This window comes from Jaculus jaculus, chromosome 1 (assembly GCF_020740685.1).
Source record: "Jaculus jaculus isolate mJacJac1 chromosome 1, mJacJac1.mat.Y.cur, whole genome shotgun sequence".
NCBI lineage: Eukaryota > Metazoa > Chordata > Mammalia > Rodentia > Dipodidae > Jaculus > Jaculus jaculus.
The window spans coordinates 246968927-246990746 of record NC_059102.1 but is presented as its reverse complement, the minus strand read 5'-3'; the positions used below and the strand labels follow the sequence as shown (position 1 = coordinate 246990746).

At 45.4% G+C, this 21820-nt stretch overlaps 1 non-coding gene across 1 annotated transcript; it reads right to left on the bottom strand.

Annotated features, from left to right (window-relative positions):
* Window positions 1-5386: 5386 nt before the first annotated feature.
* LOC123457879 lies at window positions 5387-5519 on the bottom strand. The gene has a single exon (XR_006635237.1). It is a non-coding gene; the product is annotated as a small nucleolar RNA SNORA33 (small nucleolar RNA).
* Between the last annotated feature and the right edge of the window lie 16301 nt (window positions 5520-21820).

Genomic DNA, 21820 nt, shown 5'->3' with positions numbered 1-21820 from the left:
TCTCTCTCTCTCTCTCACTCTCTCTTTTTATTTTTATTTTTATTTTTTGGTTTTTGCTTTAGCTCACGCTGACCTGAATTCACTATGTAGTCTCAGGGTGACCTCAAACTCATGACAATCCTCCTACCTCTGCCTCCTGTGTACTGGAATTAAAGGCATGTGCCACCACACCCAGTCTCTTACTTCATTTTTTTTTTGTTTATTATTTATTTATTTACTTGAGAGCAACAGACAGAGAGAGAGAGTCAGAGAGACAGAGAGAGAGAATGGGCATGCTAGAGCCTTCAGCCACTGCAAACAAACTCCAGACACGTGTGCCCACTTGTGCATCTGGCTAATGTGGGTCCTGGGGAATCAAGCCTTGATCGGGGTCCTTCAGCTTCACAGACAAGTGCTTAACCACTAAGCCATCTCTCCAGCCCTCCTACCTCACTTTTAAGTGTACATTTCAGTAGTGTTGGGTATATTCACATTGTTGTGAAGCAGATCTCTGGGACTTCATCATATATATATAAAATTTTATTTTGGGGGGGCTCGAGGTAGGGTCTCACTGTAGCCTAGGCTGACCTGGAATTCTCAGGCTGGCTGTGAACTCATGGCGATCCAACTACCTCTGCCTCCCAAGTGCTGGGATTAAAGGTGTATGCCACCACGCCTCGCTCATTACTTTTAACATTTGAAACTCCACAAAAATTTAAACAGTTTTCTATTTTGCTTTCCCACTAGCCCCTTGTAGTGGTTTGATTCAAGTCCCCCATAAACTTAGGTTTTCTAAATCCTAGGTCCCCAGCTGGTGGCAATTTGGGATGAATCCTCCTGGAGGCAGTGTATTGTTGGAGGCAGGCTTATGGGTGTTATAGCCACCTTCTCCTTGCCAATGTTTGCCACACTCTCCTGTTGCTGTTGTCCATCTGGTGTTGGCCAGGAGGTTATGTCCACCCACTGCTCATGTGTAGGGAGCCAATGCAGACGCCATTACAAAATGGCGCTAGCTTCCTGCCAGTCTTGAGGTAAACAATTCCTTATTTGGGCAGCACCTTGTCCTGAGCCTATCCCGTGGCTCCTGTTTGGGCGGGTGAGCCTATGGCAGCCAATCAGCAGGCGCCCCATAGTATTCTGCCCTATAAAAGCAGCTACACTCCTGCACCCATTGCCCCTCGCCATCAGCTTTCCAGTTAACCAAGATGCTCTCCAATAAAGTGTGATCAAGAAGGATCTTCGTTTGCTGGTCGTTCTTCTCCTGCTGGTCAGGGGGTTCGCCGCAACCCGGGACGCCGGGTGCTTTGTGGTCACCGGGCGAGGGGCCGAAGAGGATCCAGAACTTGACACACGGAGAGGAAGACGTCGGTAAGGAAGACGTCGGTAAGTCATCCCCAGTCATAATGTTTTTTCACTTAGATCCCTACCTGATCCTTCTTATTTTCATTCCTGTGTGGTTTATTGTCCTTATCGTTTGCTGTGAGCGCAACATGGGCAATTCTCAAAAAAACCACATAGAACTTATGAGAAGGGGACGAGAAATTCTCGCAAGACATCAGGATAGCCTTTCTGAGTCAGATTCAAAGGGGGAGTCAAAAACTAGGCCTAGAAAAAGAAAAAAAATAAGAAAGAAGGGATTAAACAAAGAAAAAGGTTTACAAGATGAGCTCAGAGAAACAGGTGAAATCTATAATTGTCCCCCCCCCCCCAGGGGGAAAGAGGAGCCTTTAACAGGCTCTATCCTCCCATTAAGGAGCTTACACATTTAAATGTACTTAACACAGATGAGGAGGCTAGCTCCGATTCTGCAGAGGAGGAAGAAGAAAAATTATTTAAAGGGGAAGAGGAAAGACTAAAGGAGGCCACCGCCTGTTATAAAAGGGAGCGGACAAAGGGGCCTCAAGGCCAAGGGTGTGGTCCTTTACAGTCGATAGAGCCTTCCGCACCCCCACCCCATAACTCCCCTGGGGACACATGCCGCTTCATTAAAACAAAAACCTGGTTGCGGCTGGCCTCCGCTAGGAGGGGCTTCTATTATGGCTTCAAGAGAAAGAAGAAAAAAAAAAAAAAAAGGAAAAAAACTCCTTGGGAGCCCGCACTCCAATATTTTCCACAGCTGGTAGCCCGACAGGCTTGTTTGGGGCTTAAATATTGCTTAATACACTTTGCAAAGTTGCCTGACAAGCTTATCATTCCTTATACTAAAGAACAAGTAGAGGTCTTGTCTGGCACTGTGGATGACTGGAGCATTCTCATGTGCGCTTTCCCAAATGTCATAGATAATCATTACCCAAAGAGCCCTATTTTGTCTTTTGTTAAAAATAATTTGGTGTATTTTCCTAAAATCACTGTTCAAGAGCCTATTACATCAGCCCCTGCCATCTTTACTGATGGTTCAAAGTCTGGTCGTGGGGCCTACTTGGTACAGGGCTCGGAGCCTGTTGTAAGAATGTTTAGACCTGATTCCCCTCAAATTGTTGAATGCCTAATTGTTTTGGAGGTCTTTCGGACATTCTCTACTTCTTTTAACTTGTTCACGGATTCCCTATATGTAGCTAATGCGGTTGCTGGCCTAGAGATTGCCGCTTCGGTTCGCTCTGCTAGTCTAGTGTCTAATATTCTTTTACAACTTCAGTCTTTAATTTTGCAGCGAACTTGCCCTTTTTATGTAACTCATATTTGGGCGCATTCACTACTGCCTGGCCCCTTATCACAGGCTAATGACCTCGTGGACCTGGCCACTAGGCTCACCATGATTTCTCTGGAAGATACAAAAGCTTCAGCTACTGAATTCCATAGACTATATCATGTTCCTACAAACACCTTGAGAAAGAAATTTTCTATTTCTAGAAATGAAGCACGAGACATTGTAAAATCTTGTCAGTCTTGTGTTACCTTTCTACCCTCCCCACATGTGGGTGTTAACCCTCGGGGCCTATGTCCTGGAGACCTTTGGCAAATGGATGTAACACATCTTCCAGAGTTTGGGAAAGTAAAATACCTACATGTCTCAGTGGACACATGCTCAGGTATTATTTTTGCCTCACCATTGGCAGGTGAGAAGGTCTCTCATGTCAAAACTCACTGCCTAGAGGCCTGGGCTGCTTGGGGAAAGCCACACTGCCTAAAAACTGATAATGGCCCAGCGTACTCATCTGGTGGCTTTCAAGCCTTCTGTGCCCAAATGCAGGTTGCTCATACCACTGGCCTTCCTTACAACCCACAAGGTCAAGGTATAGTAGAAAGAGCCAATAAAAGTCTAAAAGCTCTTTTATTTAAACAAAAAGGGGGTATAGCGGAAAATGCAACTCCCAAGGAAAGAGTGTCTTTAGCCCTTTTTACCCTTAATTTTTTAATCTTGGATAATAATAATAAATCTGCAGCTGACAGGCACAGTCAACATGTGATTCAATCATCCAATGAGATGGTGATGTGGAAGGATGTCTTAGATAATAAATGGAAAGGACCGAATCTTGTTGTAATAAGATCCAGGGGAGCTATTTGTGTTTTTCCACAGGAACAGGATTCCCCTCATTGGGTTCCAGCCCGGATGGTGAGGACAGTCAAGCGATCTCCAGAGGAGGGTCCAGAAGACAGTAAGGTCCATCAGGGCAGAGATGATAAAGGTCTTGTGGACAATCTTCCTCCTGTGCCTGGAATCTATTAAAGGAGAGCCACGTTGGGGTATTCTGTCAACCTTTCCCAAACCTATGCTGGTGCTCCATTCTGCCATGGTCTTCCCTCGCTTCTTTACAACTCCATTTTCAAAGTGGATTTTGTGTGGGAAAAATGGCAGCTGCACGGACTTTATACCCTTTGTACTGTTACAAGGAGGACTTGTAGCTTGCAATAATGTGTCTGGGACCCTCCATACGGAGAATCAAGTGGAAGAGAAAGAAACACAAGATGAAGGGGCGTCTTGGAAGCGCCTCAATACATCTGGGGGTGTTAATGACATTGGACATGGCTGTGGGAGGAATACTTCCTTTGCCCCTGCGCCGGCATGTGTTCATCCACTGTTTCTGTTCGTTCTTAGTAACTTCTCTTTTAGTAATTACACCAATGCTTCCTGCTATCTGTCATTTTAAGGAAGGGGTAGGAGTGGGAATGTTCCTAGTGTGCTGCCTGGGAGGATGCGTACTTTGCCTCTGGTTGATTTGCCGCCTGCGAACCCAGACCAAGAGAGACAAGATGGTCATTTCTCAAGCGCTCGCTGCCTTGGAAAGTGGTTCCTCCCCCCAAATTTGGCTGTCAGCTTTAAAAGGCAAATAGCTCCCCTGGCCCTTGCACCCTCAGGGTCTCAGAGTACCCATTGCACGAGGATGGGCAGGGATCTGGTAGCTTTCGTTTGACCGCCGCCTTTGCACTCTCAGGGGACCTGTCCCATTGCACTGAGGAAGGGGAGGTTGAACTTCTTCCCTTGATCGGTCAACACATCATGAGGTGCGGACCTGATCGGGAAGATGGCTATTTTTCTGAGCTATGCCATAAGTTAATAAAAAAGGGGGATCTGTAGGGAGCCAATGCAGACGCCATTACAAAATGGCGCTAGCTTCCTGCCAGTCTTGAGGTAAACAATTCCTTATTTGGGCAGCACCTTGTCCTGAGCCTATCCCGTGGCTCCTGTTTGGGCGGGTGAGCCTATGGCAGCCAATCAGCAGGCGCCCCATAGTATTCTGCCCTATAAAAGCAGCTACACTCCTGCACCCCTTGCCCCTCGCCATCAGCTTTCCTGTTAACCAAGAGGCTCTCCAATAAAGTGTGATCAAGAAGGATCTTCGTTTGCTGGTCGTTCTTCTCCTGCTGGTCAGGGGGTTCGCCGCACTCATGCCATCATTTTCCCCTGCCTTCATGGAGCTTCCCCTCAGGTCTGTAAGCCAAAACAAACCTTTTTCCCCCACAAGCTGCTGTTGGTTGGGTGTTTTATTTTTCCCCCAGCAATGCAAACCTCATTGCAACACACTTGATAATCACAATTCTTTTTGTTTCCACTAATTGGTTTCTTCTGAATACCTCAGAGAAGTGGAATCATATGTGTATATCATGGTATGACTGGTTTATTTCCAATAGCACAAATTAATTTTCAAAATTTTTATTTATTTATTCATTTGAGAGAAAAAGAAGCGCAGGGAGGGAGGTGGAGAGAATGGGCATACCAGAGCCTCTAGCCACTTGCAAATGAACTCCAGATACATGTGGCACCTTGTGCATCTGGCTTTATGTAAGTAATGGGGAATAAACCTGACTCATTTGGCTTCACATGCATCTTAACCACTAAGCAAGCTCTCCATCCAAAATTTCTTTTTTAATTTTTTTTAAATATGCAATTTATTAATTCTTAGATTTCATTAAACTTAGAACAAGTTACATTAAAATTAAGTCTTATGAAAATGCTTCAACATTAAGGTTTTGTAGCCATTTTCAGGGACCTTAACGACCTCAACTGTCCTTAAGGCTGGTAACATGGCATCACTATTGCCAGCTCTCTACATTTCTGCAGAAACACATTCAGATAAGCAGACCAATTAATTAGCTGGCTCAAAATTTCTTGTTTTTAATCAAGGGACTCAAATCTTATAATTATCATTCCAACTGTAGTGTATGTGCTGCCAAAGTGAGCACAAACCTTGTAATTATATTAGGACCTTTATTAATTCGTGAAGAGTGAAGAGAGAGAGAGAGAGAGAGAGAGAGAGAAAATGTGAGTGAGAGAATGGCCACATCAGTGCATTTTGTTGTTGCAAATGAACTCCAGATGCATATGTGTCACCTTGTGCATCTGGCTTTGTGCAGGTACTGGGAAATGGAACCAGCCCAGCAGACTTTGCAAGCAAACACTTTTAGCTGCTGAGCCAACTTCCAAGCCCACGTACCATAATTTTCTAAAGACTCTTCCACACTGCAGCATGCCACATGATCTTCCTCCTCTTCTTAGCACTTTTTTTTTTTTTTTTAAATTAGAGGCAGGGTCTTATATGTCCCAAGCTAACCTGGAGCTCCTTAGGAGAATGACTTTAAACTTCTGATCCCCTGCTTCCATCTTCTGAGAGCTTGAATTAGAAGTGTGGGGGCTGGAGAAATGGCTTAGTGGTTAAGGTGTTTGCCTGCAAAGCCAAAGGACCTTGGTTTGATCCCCCAGGACCCATATAAGCCAGATGCACAAGGTGGTGCCATGCATCTGGAGTTCGTTTGCAGTGGCTGGAGGCCCTGGCATGCCCATTCTCTCACTCTCTCTCTGTCTGCCTCTTTCTCTTTTGCTCCCTCAAATAACTAACTAACTAAATAAGTACAATAATAATAATAAAAAGAAGTGTAGGCCATGTTACCACCCTTTATGAAGTGCTGAGATCAAATCCAGAGCTTGGTGCATGCAAGGTGAACTTTCTACCAACTGACCAAATCCCCAGCCCCCATCATGGGGTTTTTGGCTAAACTACTGGACTGTTCTGACACACCCCTAAGGCTTCAGGTCTAATGCCAAGCAGTTCTGGAAACCAAGGCGGGAGCTGCCTACACATCTTTACTGTTAAACACTATTTTCTTTCTTTCTTTTTCTTTTCTTTTTTAAAAAAATTGTTTTCTAGCCGGGCGTGGTGGCGCACATCTTTAATCCCAGCACTCGGGAGGCAGAGGTAGGAGGATCGCCGTGAGTTCAAGGCCACCCTGAGACTACATAGTGAATTCCAGGTCAGCCTGAGCTAGAGTGAGACCATACCTTGAAAACATTTTTTTTTTCTTTTCTTTTTTCTTTTTTTTTTTTTTTTTTTTGGTGTTTCGAGGTAGGGTTTCACTCTGGTCCAGGCTGACCTGGAATTCACTATGTAGTCTCAGGGTGGCAGGAAACTCACGGCAATCCTCCAACCTCTGCCTCTCCCCTGCTGGGATTAAAGGCCTGCACTACCACGCCTGGGCTCAGCACTCCATTTTCTGAGATCTAACTCAGAAAATATAATTTTCTTCTCATTTCCTCTTCAGAGCTCCCCTTTTCAGGTCTCAGCAAAAATCCTAAGCCTGTAGTTCAGGGCTGAAGCTCAGTTGGTTTTTCTGTTTTGTTTTGTTTTCCAATTTTTTAAAAATATTTTATTTTTATTTATTTATTTGAGAGAGAGAAAGAGGGAGAGAGAGAGAGAAAAAAAAAAACAAAAAACCGTGGGCACATCAGGACATCCAGCCACTGCAAACAAACTGCAGGTGCATGTGCCACTTTGTGCATCTGGGTTATGTGGGTCCTGGGGAATCAAACCTGGGTCCTTAGGCTTTGCAGGCAAGTACTTTAACTACTAAGCCATCTTTCCAGCCCTGAAGCTCAGTTCGTAGTGTTTGCTTAGCATGCACAAAGTCCTAGGTTTGAGCCCTAGCACTGCATACAGCAAGTATAATGGCCCACTCCTGAAATCCCAGAAAGCAGGAGGATTACAAATTCATGGTCATTCTCAGATACCTAATGATCTTGAGGAGGCCTGCCTAGGGCATGTGAATCCTGTTTCAAAAAAAAAAAAAAAAAAAAAGCTGGGTGTGGTGAATGCATTTAATCCCAGCACCAGGGATGCAGAAGTAGGAGGAGGATCAATTTGAGGTAGAGGCTAACCTGGGCTAGAGTGAGATCCTACCTTAAAAAAAAAAGTCTGGCGTGGTGATGCACTCCGGGAGGCAGAGGTAGGAGGATCACCATGAGTTCAAGGCCACCCTGAGACTACATAGTGAATTCCAGGTCAGCTTGGGCTAGAGTGAGTCCCTACCTCGAAAAACAAACAAACAAAAATAAATAAAATAAAATAAAATAACCAGTGGGCTGGGAAGATGACTCAGCAGTTACAACAGTTACAAGCACGTGCCAGCCAGCGCATTTTCTATTTCCTAGTATTCGAGTCATATGCATTGCTTGAAGACTTCCATTGTGGAGCATGATCCTTCTTCTGACCTCTAAATCAAAAGACATGACTCTCTCCTATGTTTCCCTCCTCCCATGTGCCTGATATAATACTACCTGCTCCAGGCAAGGCTAGAACACGTCATTGTAGCTGAGGATGACTTTGAACTTCTGATCTTTCTGTTTCTACCTTCCAGGTTATGGGATTCCAAGCCAACATCACTATACTTGGCTTCACAATGTGTCTTTGTCTTAAATTATGTATCATTTTAAATTTGCCTGGTTTCCCGATGTTTGTCTTTTTTTCAAGACAAGGTCTGTCCTGGAATTCACTATGTAGTTTCAGGGTACCTTGAACTCATAGTGATCCTCCTACCTCTTCCTCCTGGGTGCAGGAATTATAGGAATGTTCCACCATGCCTGGCTTGTGAGCTTTTTTTTGTCTCTTGCTTCACAATTGCCTTTCTATCTGAGCTCCCCAGTAACTGAAAATGTGCCTTAGTCACCTGAAAGATCAGAGAGGGACTGTGGTGAGTGTGAATAGAGACTTTCAGTGAGAACTGTCTGGGACCCCAGGGCCTGTGCCTGCTAAACCCATGGGCTTGTGAGCATGCATTTCAGGAGAAGCAAGTCCCTGCCTGGAACAGGAGGTGGCACCTTCAGCAGCTCACAGCTCTCAGCCCTGGTCACCCCACCCTGCAGACAGCTCGCTTGTCTTCGAGGACCACAGCAGCAGGACTTGCTTCTCCTGAGATGCCACGAATTTGAGGCCATCCTGAGGCGACAGAGTGAATTTGAGGACAGTCTGGGCTACAGCAAGACTCAACCTAAAAAAAAACTAGTAATAATAAATAGTCTATTGTGTACCACTGAGCAACATTAACAGCTACACTCTCTATTCCTTAAAGAATTAGATTTTAAAAATATAGGCCATTGCCGAGGCCCTTGGTTTCCTGGTTTCCCACCACGAATAGATGGCAAGACCCTATTGCTGAAGACTCCACATACTTGGGCTGCAAGGCCACTGAGAAATCCTGCTGGAACTGAGCTGATAACCTCCTACATGTAGACCAGCTGACAGAAAGCTGGAAGAAGCCATTCTGCATGCAGTTCCATGGGAAAAAGAGAAATCACCAAAGAAGATACTCATCAGTGGATACTGCAAACCTTATAATTGGTCAGCCAGGCCAAATGAGCCAACGAGTGCAATAGTGGTACTTCTGTTATGGGGAAAACCAACTGCCCTCTAATTGGACTGGAGGCCCACTCCATGGGAAGGGAGTACATCCCTAATACTCAAAACTTAAAACAAGGGTAGTCATGAGACCTAGGGGTGTAATGTCTGCTGTTGTCTGGCCAAATGTATATACTATGTTTATCAAACTGCCCAGTAAGCACTTCTGTTAATGTTCACACCCTTATATTAATGCTACTCTCACTTTTGGTTGAGAATCTTCTCTTTTCAAATGGCAGTGACCTTGGGACGACTCAAAAGGTATCATGGTGATGGAAAGAAATGACCGCAGTGCTCAGTACTGCAATATCTCTATCACACCTGCCAAGGCTCAGGGTCTAATGTGGAAGAGGTGGTGGAAAGAATGTAAGAGCCAAAGGAAGGGCAGGGCTCCATACAACATGCTCCCTCCAGACACAAAATAGCCTGGATATCCATGGCCTCACAGTGTCTGACACTACCTGCATAAGACCATCACAAGAGGAGGAAAAGATCAAGACATCAAAAGTAAAAGAGAGACTGATTGAGATGGGGAGGGGGTATGATGGAGAGTGGAGTTTCAAAGGGGTAAGTGGGGGGGGGGAAGGAGGGTATTACCATGAGGTATTTTTTATAATCATGAAAGTTGTTAATAAAAAAATTTTAAAAACTTAAAAAAAAAAAAAAAAGAATTGGGTTTTAGCTGGGCATGATGGCTCCTGCCTTTAATCCCAGCGAATCAAGAGTCTGAGGTAGAGGTTCATCCTAAATTCAAGGTCAGCCTGAACTACAGAATGAGATCTAGGTCAGCATGGCTGGGCGTGGTGGCGCACGCCTTTAATCCCAGCACTCAGGAGGCAGAGGTAGGAAGATCGCCTTGAGTTTGAGACCAGCTTGAGATGAAATAATGAATTCTAGGTCAGCCTGGCCTAGAGTAAGACCCTACCTCAAAAAACAGAAACGCAAGCAAGCAAAAACAACAGCAGCAGCAACAACAACAAAAAAGTGGTCTTTACCTAAATTCATCTGGACATCATTTGTAGGAGTCGCCAAGTTAGGAGATGCACCCAAGGGCTCCTAAAGGCAGAAGACCAGGCACTCTACGTAGGAATGACCTAAAGTACAGGGAACAGGGCGGGTTGGGGTTTGGCCTTGGACAAGCTGGATTTAAAGTCACATGGTGCTACAGAAAATGACTGTAGGACTGGGTGTTGTGGTACAAGCCTTTAATACCAGCACTGGGGAGGCAGAATTGGGAGGATTGCCTTGAGACTGAGGCCATTTGAGATGAAATAGTCAATTCCAGGTCAGTGTGGGCTAGAACAAGACCTTACATGAAAAAACAACACACATTAAAATAAAGAAAAAAAGAAAATCATTTTAGGGCTGGAGAGATGGCTCAGCAGTTAAGGTGCTTGCTTGCAACCCCTGATGCCCGGGTACAAATCCCCTACTACCCACCTAATGCCAGATGCACCAGGTGGTGCATACATCTGGAGTTCATTTGCAGCAGCAAGAGGCTCCTGCGCGCCCCTTTTCTGTCTAGTCTCTCTCCCTGTCTTCCTGTTTGCAAATAAAAGAAATATATGTATTAAAAAAGCAAAATCATTTTATTGAACGGTTGGGGATCCCACTGGCACCATAGTGGGCTGAATATAAAGGAATCTGGAAGCCTGGGCAGGGGAGGCTGGTTTCTTCGTAGTGTCCCAGCTTTGGGTCACAGGTTTCCCTGAGGTTGTTTATTCCACCTCTGGAAACCTTGGGCGGGACTCTCTCTAGATAGCTACTGCTCATTTGTCCAGATTCTGGAAGCCCAGCCACTCCTGCTTATACTGGTGGATGCTGGCGGAGATTCAGAGCTGAAGCCCATGGGTACAGAGACCCGGGCTAGGTCTCTCCGCGTCCTCCCTCAGCGCTGGGCTCCTCCTCGGCTGGCACAAGGCAGGCTGTTCTTTCTTCTGCCCACGAAGGGGCTGGAGAGGACCGAGCAGAGGGTGGGATGGTCAGGGCAGCTGCTCCTTTCCAACTGCGCCTCGGAGGCTCCTTGCTCCTGGCCAGGGGACGTGACTCTGGCTCCCGGATGAAGAAGGCTCAGGCAGAACAGGTCGTGTCCCAGAGGGGCAGTGGTCAGTGCTGAAGGGGCCTGAGCGGTCTCAGCAGCTCGAGGCTTGTCCTCGCCACCGAGATGCCCAACCAGCAAGCTTCTCTGGGCGCGCCTCTTGCTGCCACACCTCAGGCGAGGAATTTTGGGGCTTGGGCACCCTCCATCTTTGTGGGACTCTTCCTGAGCTCGACGTCTCTTGGAAGCCTGCCTGGGTGCTGGCTCCTCTTCCTTGGCCTTTGCAGGGGTGGCAATGGGAGCATCCCCATAGGCCCGGTAGCCACCAACCAGGCAGTAAGTCTCCCCATGCCAGCGCATCTGGCTCTCTCCATTTCCCCTGTAGACGACATGGTAGTAAGCTGGGGTAGGGTGCGGCGTGGGAGCCCGTGGTGCTGTAAAGAAAATAGAACTTGGGCTGGAGAGATGGCTTAGCGGTTAAGCGCTTGCCTGTGAAGCCTAAGGACCCCGGTTCGAGGCTCGGTTCCCCAGGTCCCACGTTAGCCAGATGCACAAGGGGGCGCACGCGTCTGGAGTTCGTTTGCAGAGGCTGGAAGGCCTGGCGCGCCCATTCTCTCTCTCCCTCTATCTGTCTTTCTCTCTGTGTCTGTCGCTGTCAAATAAAATAAATAAATAAAAATTAAAAAAAAAAGAAAAGAAAATAGAACTGATGTGAAGGTCACAAATGATTAGTGGAAGCTACTGCTGTTAACTGAATAATGGATATGCGGTGCCCATCAAATTGCCCTCTAAATATATCTTGTTTGCCCTCATAGATTTGTGCTAATTGAACCTTTAGTCAGAGAAGCCGTTTTGCTTCCTTCCTTCCTTTCTCCTCCCCTCCTTCTTTCTCTCCCTCCCTTCCTTCCTTTCAGAGAGAGAAAGAGGCAGAGAGGGAGAGATAGATAGAGACAATGGGCACGTTAGGGCCTTTAGCAATTGCAAACAAACTCTAGATGCATTTGCCACGGTGGGCATCTGGCTCATGTGGATATTGGGGAATCAAACCCAAGTTCTTAGGCCTCACAGGCAAGCGTCTTAACTACTAAGCTATTCTTTCTCTGCCTGTATCTCTCTCAAATAAATAAAAGTTTGCCAGGTGTTGTGACACACGCCTTTAGTCTCAGCACTCAGGAGACAGAGATAAGAGAATCACCATAAGTTCAAGGCCACCCTGATTACACAGTGAATTCCAGGTGAGCGTGGGCTAGACTGAGACCCTACCTTGAAAAAACAGCAACAAAAAATTATTTGCAAGCAGAGAGAGAGATAAAGAGAATAGATAAAGAGAATGGGCGGGCACACCAGGGCCTCCACCTTGCTGCAAATGAACTCCAGAGGCATGTGCCACTGTGTGCATCTGCTTTATGTGGATACTGGGGAATCAAACCCTGGATGGTTTTAGGCTTTGCAGATAGTGCCTCTACCACTGAGCCATCTCTCCAGCCCCCTACAAAAATATTTTTGCCAGATGTGACGGCACGTGCCTTTAATTCCAGGTAGGAGGATCACAGTGAATTCAAGACCAGCTTGAACCTACTTAGTGAAATCCAGGGTAACCTGGGCTACAGTGACACCCTACTTCAAAAATACAAAAGTTCCGTGTGAGGTTGTGCACATGTTTATTACCAGCTCCTGAGAGGAAAAAGTAGGAGGATTGGCATGAGTTCAAGGCCACCTTCAAACTACACAGTGAATTCCAGGTCAGCCAGGACCGGAGTGAGACACTATTTGGAAAATCCAAAAAAAAATAAATAAATAAAATAAAGATATTTGTATTAGGTTGGAAAGACTTCTAAGTGCTTATGGTGCTTGCTTCCAGAGTCTGACAACCCAGGTTCAATTCCCCAGTACCCACATGGAGCCAGATGCACAAAGTGGCACATGTGTCGAGTTCGTTTGCAGAGGCCAGAGTTCCTGATGCCCCCATTCTCATTCTTTTTTTTTTTTTTAATTAATTTATTTAAGAGTGACAGACAGAGGCAGATAGAAAGAGAGGGAGAAAGAGAATGGGCACACCAGGCCTCCAGCCACTGCAAATGAACTCCAGACACCTGTGCCCCCCTTGTACATCTGGCTAACATGGGTACTGGGGAATCGAGCCTTGAACCGGGGTCCTTAGGCTTCACAGGCAAGTGTTTAACCACTAAGCCATCTCTCCAGCCCCCCCCCCCCATTCTCATTCTTTTATCTCTCTTCTTGCAAATGAAAATGCTTAAAAACATATTTTTAGTTTTTTAAAAAGTTTATTTATTTAAGAGAGAGAGAGAATGGGCACATCAGGGCCTTCAGCCACTGCAAACAAACTCCAGATGCATGTGCCACTGTGTGCATCTGGCTTATGAGAGTACTGCGGAATCGAACCTGAGTCCTTTGACTTTGCAGGCAAGTACATTAATTGCTAAGCCATCTTTCCAGCCCCTAATTTTTTTTTTTTTTCCCCGAGGTAGGGTCTCGCTCTAGCCCAGGCTGTTCTGGAATTCACCAGGTAGTCTCAGGGTGGCTTCAAACTCATGGTGATCTTCCTGCCTATACCTCCTGAGTGCAGGGGTTAAGGGCGTGTGCCACCACACTAGGGTCTCTAGCCACGGCAAGCAAACTCCAGATATATGCACCTTGTGCTTCTGGTTTACAGAGATACTGGGGAACTGAACCTGAGTCTTTAGGATTCTCAAGATAGAGCCTTAACTGCTAAGCCATCTCTCTAGTCCTAAAAATATTTTTTATTCATTTGCAAGGAGAATGAGTGTGTAAAGGCCTCCTGCCACTGCAAATTCCAGACGCATGGGTCACTATGTGTTTCGGATTTTACATGGGTATTAGGGAATTGAACCCAGACAGTCAGGTTTTGCTAGCATGTGCCTTTAACCAGTGAGCCATCTGCCCAGCACCAGAGAAGCTTCCTTTTGCCATGGCAGTGACTGTTGGGGAGTCTCAAAGCTCTCAACGTGTTGAGAAATGAGAGGTGATTGTAAAGTGCTGAGAGATCTATAACACCTATAGCTCCAGGCTCACCTCGAATGCCTGGCAATCTTTCCAATCTTTCCACCTCCGCCTCCAGAAGGCTGGGATTAAAGACCTACACTGTCATTGCTTGATGTATATATATTTTCTTTCTCTCTTTCTCTTTCTTTCTTTCTTTCTTTCTTTCTTTCTTTCTTTCTTTCTTTCTTTCTGTTGCACTCTTATTTATAGAAGACATAGTCTAAACATGTTGGACAGATGAAAGTAGTTTTCTAAGCCAAAATGAGATTGTCATCATAAAGTCATATTTCAAGATAAAAATCAAGCACATAATAGTCAGTGAACTAAATACAAAATTCAAAATAAACAATACACAAAACACGTTCTCAAACAGTTACAAATATAGAGTGGTAGTTTGAATGAGATGTCCCCTGTAGCATCATGTGTTTTGAATACTTGGTCCTTAGCTGATGGCAGTTTGGGAGGTGCTGGAGTAGGTGTGTCACTGGGTGGACCTACAGGCTTAGCAGCCCCTCTTGCCAGTCCTCCTTTGCTCACTCTTTCTTTTCTTTCATTCTCCCCCCCTCCCCCCTGGGGTAGGGTCTTACGCTAGCTCAAGCTGATCTGGAATTCACTATGTAGTCACAGGTGGCCTCAAACTCTTGGAATCCTCCTACCTCTGCCTCCTGAGTGCTAGGATTAAAGGCATGCGCCAACATGCCTGGATCTATTTAAAAAAAAAAAACAAAAAACTTTTTATTTTATTTTAAAAAGAGACAGATAGATAGATTGATAGAGAGGGAGGGAGAGAGCACGTGCACAAAGGGTTTCAACTACTACAAACAAACTCCCGATGCATGTGCCACCTTGGGTGTCTGGTTTTACATGGGTATTGAGGAAGTGAACCCATGTGGTCAGGCTTAAAGCAACCACCTTTAACCACTTAGCCATCTCCCCAGCCTGCTAATGCTTTTTTTTTTTTTTGAGGTAAGGTCTCACTCTTGCCCAGGCTGACCTGGAATTAACTATGTAGTCTCAGGGTGGCCTCAAACTCACAGTGATCCTCCTACCTCTGCTGGGATTAAAGGTGTGCACTGCCACACCCGGCTCTAATGCTTTTTTTTTTTTTTTTTTTTTTGAGATAGGGTCTTGCCATGTTGGCCACTCTGCCAAAACTCCTAGACTTAAGCAAATCCTCCTGCCTCAGTCTTCCCAAGTAACTATGACTGTAGCCCTGCTCAACCATGTCTAGTTCTAATATGTCCAAAACCAAATTTTAAGTACCAAGTTTATTCCCAAAGAGGCTTCTCACATCCCCTCCTAGAGAAACTATCTCCTCAGCCCTCCCTGCGCAGAGCACTTCATGTGCAATGCCTGGCTCTTTCGCTTTTCCCAGATGGAAGACTCCACCCTTTCCTTCAGCAGCCAGCAGCTCACACTGCCACGTGACCTAGGGAACCTATGCGGGTTTCTCCATTACTGTGTAGGAAAGGTGCCTGGGTCTGAGGATAAGGGGATTAGCCTTCAACAGCTCTTCCTCCAACTGCTCCATTTACCACTTGACAACAAAAGTACACTTGGTTTTTGCTAACAGTCAGATCAAGAAAGGACCTGGCTGGGAGTGGTGGCACATACCTATAATCCTATCACTTAAGAGGCAGAGGCAAGAGGCTTAACACAAATTGGAGGCCAACCTTGTCCACATAACTAATTTCTATGCCAGTCAGGAATACATGCTGAAACTGTCTTACAAGGCATTTCTTAAGCCAAGATTTCAAATCTGTCCATATTCCTCCTGCAAAATAATTCCAAAAGGCCAAAGCCACAGAATTATGTTTCTAGCATCAATGACCCCAGTTATTGGTACTAATTTTACTGCTGTAATTAGGTTTACGTTGTTGGCAGAAAACACCCAACCAAGAGCAGCTTGTAGGAAGAAAGGGTTTATTTTGGCTTATAGATTTGAGGGGAAGCTCCATGATGGCAGAAGAAAATGATGGCATGAGCAGAGGGTGGACATCACCTCCTGGCCAGCATAAAGTGGACAACAGCAACAGGGGAGTGTGCCAAACACTGGCAAGGGAAACTGGCTATAACAGTCATAAGTCCACCCCCAACAATACGCCACTTCCAGGAGCATCCACTTCCTAAATCGCCATCAGCTAAGGATCTAGCATTCAGAACTCATAAGTTTATGGGGGACACCTGAATCAAACCACCACAGCTGGCATGTAAAACAATGCTGCTCATCACATAAGGAGACTTATTAGTCATTCATCAAATAAAATGATATTTATATGTCTGTAAAAAAAAAAATAAGTCTTCAGGAAGCATTTTGTAGTCCAAGGGAAGGCTAAATTGCTTGAGTAGGACTTGCCTACTTGACAAGAATAATGAACATAAAAAATTGGTCCCAAGTGTGTGTGTGTCAGGGGGCAAACTGAACTCACAGCTAAAGAATGGGGTGTATGTGAGGCGTGGTGGCATACGCCTTTAATCCCAGGATTTGGGAGGCTGAGGTAGGAGGATTGCTTTGAGTCTAAGGCCACCCTGGAGCTACAGAGTGAATTCCGTATTAGCCTGAGCCAGAGTGAAAACCTACCTCAAAAAAAAAAAAAAAATGATACCCATATATTAATGTTACTCTTTCACTTTTGGTTAGAGAAGCTTTTCTTTTCAGATAGCAGTGACCTTGGGATGACTCAGAAGACACCATGGTGCTGAGAAGAAGTGACTATGGAGTGCTCAGCACTGCAATATCTCTATCACACCTTCCAAAGCTCAGGGTCCATTGCGGAAGAGGTGACAGAAAGAATGTAAGAACCAAAGAAAGGGTAGGACTCCTTACAACATGCTCCTCCAGACACAAAATGGCCTGGATATCCATGACCTCATAGTGCCTGACACTACCTACACAAGACCATCATAATAGGAGGAAAAGATCATGACATCAAAATGAAAGAAACTGAATGAGTCGGGGAGATGATAGGATGGAGAATAGAATTTCAAAGGGGAAAGTGGGGGGAGGAAGGGAGGGAGGAAATTACAATGGGATATTGTTTACAATTATGGAATTTGTCAATAAAAAATAAAAAAAATATTTGAGGTGAAGCAGACAAGACCAAAGGAATACATAGTATCTCAGTAGCCCAATGAGGTTGTGTGTTCCTCCAAGAGCCTGTTCTAGACTTACCCAACACACTGGCCTCACAGAGGACAGAGGACAGGTTTGAGTTAATATAGAAGATTCGGTCACACATTCTCTCTGAGACAACCAAACAGACTGGTATCTCTCCAGCCCTCTAAAATAAATAAATAAATAAATAAATAAATACATACATACATACATACATATATATATTTGGCCAGGCATTGTGTAACCCTTTAATCCCAGGTAGGAGGATCACAGTGAATTCAAGGCCATGCCTTTAATCCCAGCTTTTGGGAGGCTGAGGTAGGAGGATCACTGTGAGTTCAAGGCCATCCTGGATCTACAGGGTGAAATCCAGGTTAGCCTGGGCTACAGTGAAACCCTACCTCAGGGGAAAAAAAAATGAGGTGCAGCAGGCAAGACCAAAGGAGTATGTAGTAGCTCAATTGTCCAACAGGGTTGTGTACCCCCAAGGACTGGTGGCGAGAACCTGGTCTACCTGGACTTACCTGACGCACTGGCCTCCCAGGGGACAGAGGACAGGTTCGAGTTAATATAGAAGATTCGGTCACACATTCTCTCTCAAACAACCAAACAGACTGGTGTCTTCGAGGGAATTAAGAAAGTTTCCCCAAGGGCATGAAGTTTCTATTGACTCACTGCCACGGCAACTGAGAACAGTGATGCCATCACTATCCAGTGATGTCATGTAAGGAAGCTGTAATTGAAGAGAAAGAGTCCAGCCCTGAGTATTTTAATTATTTTCAATTTTATTTATTTATTTTTTTATTGACAATGCCTTAACCACTAAGCCATCTCTCCAGCCCTATTTATTAACTTCTTTTGTTTTGTTTTGGTTTTCAAGGTATGGTCTCATTCTAGCCCAGGCTCACCTGGAATTCACTCTGTAATTTCTGGGTGGCCTTGAATTTATAGCAACCCTCTGTCTCTCAAATACTGGGATTAAAGTCATGTACCATTATGCCTGGCTTGTGTGCATTTATTTGATTTTATTTTTATTTTTTTCAGGATTCTCCGTAGTGTCCCAAATTTGGGTCACAGGTTTCCCTGAGGTTGTTTATTCCACTTCTGGAAACCTTAGGCAGGACTCTTTCTAGCTAGCTACTGCTCATTTGTCCAGATTCCGGAAGCCCAGCCACTCCTGCTTGTACTGGTGGATGCTGGCGGAGATTCAGAGCTGAAGCCCATGGGTACAGAGACCCGGGTTAGGTCTCTCCGAATCCTCCCTCAGCGCTGGGCTCCTCCTCGGCTGGCACAAGGCAGGCTGTTCTTTCTTCTGCCCACGAAGGGGCTGGAGAGGACCGAGCAGAGGGTGGGATGGTCAGGGCAGCTGCTCCTTTCCAACTGCACCTCGGAGGCTCCTTGCTCCTGGCCAGGGGACGTGACTCTGGCTCTCGGATGAAGAAGGCTCAGGCAGGAGAGCTCAGGTCATGTCCCAGAGGGGCAGTGGTCAGTGCTGAAGGGGCCTGAGCGGTCTCAGCAGCTCGAGGCTTGTCCTCGCCACCGAGATGCCCAACCAGCAAGCTTCTCTGGGCGCGCCTCTTGCTGCCAGGCGAAGAATTGTGGGGCTTGGGCACCCTCTATCTTTGTGGGATTCTTCCTGAGCCCGACGTCTCTTGGAAGCCCACCTGGGTGCTGGCTCCTCTTCCTTGGCCTTTGCAGGGGTGGCAACGGGAGCGTCCCCATAGGCCCGGTAGGAAGATCAGAAGTTTGAGGTCACTCTCTACCACATAGCCAGTTCAGGGCAACACTGAGCTACATGAAACAGTGTTAAGACACACACACACACACACACACACACACACACACACACACACATGCACACACACAATGACTTTACACATGTGGTGCCACACAGCTATAATGTTAATACCTAGGTGCCTGAGCCTGATGAAAGAACATCAAGAATTCAGACCCCATTTCAAAAAAGAAACCATGAGCTGAAGAGATGTCTTAGTGGTGAAGGAAGGTGCTTGCCTGTGATGCCTATGGACACAGGTTCAATTCCCCAGTGCCCATGTAAGTCAGATACACATGTTGGCCCATGGGTCTAGAGTTTGTTTGTAGTGGCTAGAGGCCCTGATGCATCCATTCTCTCTCTCTCTAGTAAATAGTAAATAAATAAAAATAAACAAAGCGACGCAGTCAGACAAGCACACTCTTCCCAAACCAAACAACTGAGAAGTCAAGGGCCCTGCCAAGGTCAGTCAGGTAACAAAGCGGTCTTTTGTTCAACAAAACAGTTTTGTTACTGATGGTTTCTGAGGACTTCCAGGTTCTTGGCTTCTTACTCAAAGAACGGAGAAAAGCACACACAACTATTTATGAAGAAACACACTTCATTTAAAAAGCAAGCCATAGTAAATGTTTGAACACACTGCCAAAGGAGAGATTGGAGAGTATTCAAGGGCACAGGAAGTGGTCTGGGTTTCTCGTTATAGGATTTTAACTGCTGAACCATCATTTTGTACGGGAGGATTTTAGGAAAGGATAGATCTGTTGCTAAGGGCATTGTTTGAGTGGTTTTGTGGTTTGATTGACGGCATGGGTTATGCAGTGATTTTCTATTCTGTATGTTCCTTCCCATGATGCATCTGATTTTACCAGTCATACATAGACATAAGATGGTAGCTAAGGGTTTCCCCCTAAAACTTCACTCAGAGGACACAATTTGCCTTACTGCTTATGTACTCCAAGACCAATCCAGGAAGGAGGGACCCCTGCTGTTCTGGACCTAGCTAGGATTATATTTCAGTAGCTACTGATCATGAAGAATGGCCACTAAGAAGAAAACGAGCTCATTGTGTGGAGTGGGATGTGCTTGCACTTCTGTACAGGTGGGGGTCCCAGGTTACAGGTGCACTGTTGAGATGGGCGACTCAAGCTAAGCAGTGTTCCTCATGACTCAACTATTCCTTGGGTTTGTCTGCCTCAGTTGCATGTTGCGCACATGAGTTCCAGATGCACAGCCAACAGAAAAGTGAGGACAAGCACTTGCATTTCATTCCAGCACTCAGGAGGCAGATAGGGGCATTCTTGTGAGTTCGAGGCCACCCTGAGAGTACATAGTGAATTCCAGGGCAACCAGGGCTAGAGTGAGAATGTACCTTGAAAAAAAAAAAAAACCAGAAAAAAAAGAGCATCATCCTATCATTTCACTTTCCCTTTGAAAAACAGAAAACACTAGGGTGGGACATGGCTCAACTTAGTGATAGCAGACTTGCTCAGCATGGGTGAGGCCCTAGGTTAAATTGTAAAGATTGCAAAAACTCCAAAGAAATAAACATCCAATATGTGCTGATTTGTAGTGTGAATTCTCAAAATCTACAGAAGTCTGCACACTTGGTAATTATTTTTTGTAATTTTTTTATTGACAACTTCCATAATTATAGACAATAAACCATGGGAACCCCCCACATTCCCCTTTTCAATTCTGCTCTTCATCATATCCCCTCCCCCTCTCAATCAGTCTCTCTTTTATTTTTAAAAATTTTTATTTATTTATTTATTTTGGGTTTTCGAGGTAGGATTTCACACTAGCCCATGCTGATCTGGGACTCGCTGCGTAGCCTTAGGATGGCCTCAAACTCATGGCAATCTCCTACCTCTGCCTCCTGAGAGCTGGGATTAAAGGTTTGTGCCACCACACCCTGCTCTCTTTTATTTTTGATGTCATCATCTTTTCCTCCTATTATGGTCGTCTTGTGTAGGCAGTGTCAGGCACTGCGAAGTCATGAATATTCAGGCCATTTTTTAAATTACTTTATTTTTTATTAACAACTTCCATGATTGTAATCAATATCCCATGGTAATGCCCTCCCTCCCTCGACTTTCCCCTTTGAAACTCCACTCTCCATCATATCCCCACCCCTCTCAATCAGTCTCTATTTTATTTTAATGTCTTGATCTTTTCCTCCTGTTATGATGGTCTTGTGTAGGTAGTGTCAGGCACTGTGAGATCATGGATATCCAGGCCATTTTGTGTCTGGAGGAGCACGTTGTAAGGAGTCCTACTCTTCCTTTGGCTCTTACATTCTTTCTGCTACCTCTGCCGCAATAGACCCTGAGCCTTAGAAGGTGTGATAGAGATATTTCAGTGCTGAGCACTCCTCTGTTACTTCTTCCTAGAACCATGGTGCCTTCTGGGTCATCTCAAGGTCACTGCCATCTGAAAAGGTTCTCTACCAAAAGTGAGAGTAGCATTCATATAAGGGTATGAACATTAAGAGAAGTGCTTACTGGACAGTTTGATGAGCATAGTATATACATTTAGCCAGACAGCAGCAGATGTTATACCCCTAGGGCTCATGATTACCCCTGTTGTAGGTTTTCAATATCAGGGATGTATTCCCTCCCATGGAGTGGACCTCCAGTCCAATTAGAGGGCAGTTGATTTCCACCATGATAGACATGCCAGTATTGCACCCATTGGGTCATTTGGCCTGGCTGGCCAGATATAAGGCTTGCAGTGTCCACTGTTGAGTATCTTCACTGGCAATTTTTCTTTCTCCCATTGAACTGCAT